Source organism: Nestor notabilis, unplaced genomic scaffold (assembly GCF_000696875.1).
Source record: "Nestor notabilis isolate BGI_N333 unplaced genomic scaffold, ASM69687v1 scaffold20501, whole genome shotgun sequence".
NCBI classification, from domain to species: domain Eukaryota; kingdom Metazoa; phylum Chordata; class Aves; order Psittaciformes; family Psittacidae; genus Nestor; species Nestor notabilis.
This window is the reverse complement of record NW_009915410.1, coordinates 7,914-9,927: the sequence shown is the minus strand read 5'-3', so window position 1 is coordinate 9,927 and position 2,014 is coordinate 7,914.

The window sequence follows — 2,014 nt, the reverse complement described above, 5'->3', positions numbered from 1 at the left end:
GACAGGGAGGGGCCAGCCACAACTTCTTATGTTAATGATTTTCCTTCTCAAATCTGCTTTTTTGGGTTTTGGTGGTTTGTTTTTCTTTTTTTAAGCTAAGGGCCTCACCAAAACCAGATTGCGTTTAGGACAAAAAAGGAGAGGCTAGACAAAGCTCAAATGGTGTGCAGCATTCTCTTGCTACAGGGGGCAGCAGTATCCCTGGGCAGCAGTGTCACTGCTGGCAGCTCTGCCCCAAGGTGGTTTGACCACGTAAGAGAGGGTGCTGCACAGGAGTGCTCTGCTAGAGCAAACCTTCTTATCTAGCTCCCCTCTTTTTCTAAACCCTTCCTGTGACAGCCAGCTGGGCAGCTGCATAACTTGCTTTGGCCATGAACCTCTCCATAAGAGGTTTACTGAAAACGTGCTTATGGTTTATTTGCACTTTCAGGCCATACTGGAAATCAAGACAAACGCAGTGTTTGCCAGTACTCAGCACCACCTCCTTGCCTGCCTCGTCTGCTCCATCTGCCGTCTTGGGACTGCAGCATTTGCTGCTGTGTCTGTTTGGAGGCTTTATGAACAACTGCATGGGCAGAAGAGGGTCCTTCCCAACCTTGCGAGCAGTACCGGGGTTTTTCCTGCCTGGGACATGCAGCATAAAGCAGGCTTGGCTGTGTGTTGCCCTTGCGCTTCCCTGGAGCCCCTTGCTCCTCCCCAGCAGGTCTGCAGAGCACCTCTAGCACTTGAGTCTTGGGCAAGGGTTCCTCGGACCCGTTTTCCCAAATTGTGTCCATCTTGACAGTGACAGTTGTGTAACATCTTATTCCTGCCAACACCCTTGATAAAGATCCGTGGCCTGGAGCAGGCTCAGAAACAGAAGCCTGTACTTTTTGTTGGAGGCACAGAGCTTTAAAGCTTAGCAATAGATGGGACCATCTGTGCTCCTCAGTTCCTCCTGCTAACCAAAAACCCCAGGTTGAGGAAAATGGGAAGCTGCCTTGCAGCAGTGGTGTTGGGAGAGGCCGCGGGCTTCAGCAGAGCCAGAACTTCTGTTTGGATAGAAACTGAGTGAGTAACTGGGAGCAAGACTCTGACTGAGAGGCTGGCTCGGTTCACCCAGCTGCCTCCAAGAGCTTGTGAAGTGCTGAGTCAGTGCTGTGCTCTGGAGATGGTGGTGTGCCTTGGCTGTGCCATGGGATGGTGGAGCGCCTTGGCTGTGCCATGGGATGGTGGAGCACGCATGTCCCGTTGGACCTCTTTGATCCTTTCTTTTCGGTTCATTCATAGAGCAACTCTCCTGTTGCCTTTCCTTTGGCTTTTGTGACTGGCTGCTACAGCAGTGCCATCCTGTTCCTCACCTTCCTACTGACTTTGGAGAGCAGAAGAGGATTGCCTCACTGCATAGCCCCTAGCTCTGTTTTCCTCTCTTTTTGCTGGAGAATCCCCAGCAGTTGCAACAGGTCTGGTGTTAACATTCAGGTTTTGCTTTCCATGTTTATGCACTAGTGTTCTTGCTCCTGACAGATACAGGGACTGTCCTCAGGCTCCTCTGTGCCCAGCTCAAAAGAAACCATTTTTCTAGGAGTGCCTGGGCTCCTGTTTCAGCTCAAGGGAGCAGAAAGAACATTTTTCAGTGTCTGATTTCCTGAACCAGTGCAGCCCGGGGTCAGGCAGTGCCAAGACTGGTGTGCATAGTGAGATGCTGCACGGCACGGTGCCCTTTGGGTCATAGCATTTCAAGCAGGGGCTGAGCAAGGAGCCCCTTCTGGCAGCTGATCCCCACACACAACGTTTGGGAGCCTTTCAGGAGGAAGATGTGACCCTACAAAACCCCCAGCCTGCAGATGTTTTTCCTTTTTTTTTTCTTTTCCTAGCCACATGGGTTTACAAACTGCAATGAATCCCTGGTAAGGCGTTTATTTAGCTCAAAAAAGAAAAAAAACCCAAACCATCAGGAAATGGCCCATTAATGCACTGGAGATAGAATCAAGCTGGAAAACTCCAGGCTGGGCTTTAACAGTGGAGCCCATGA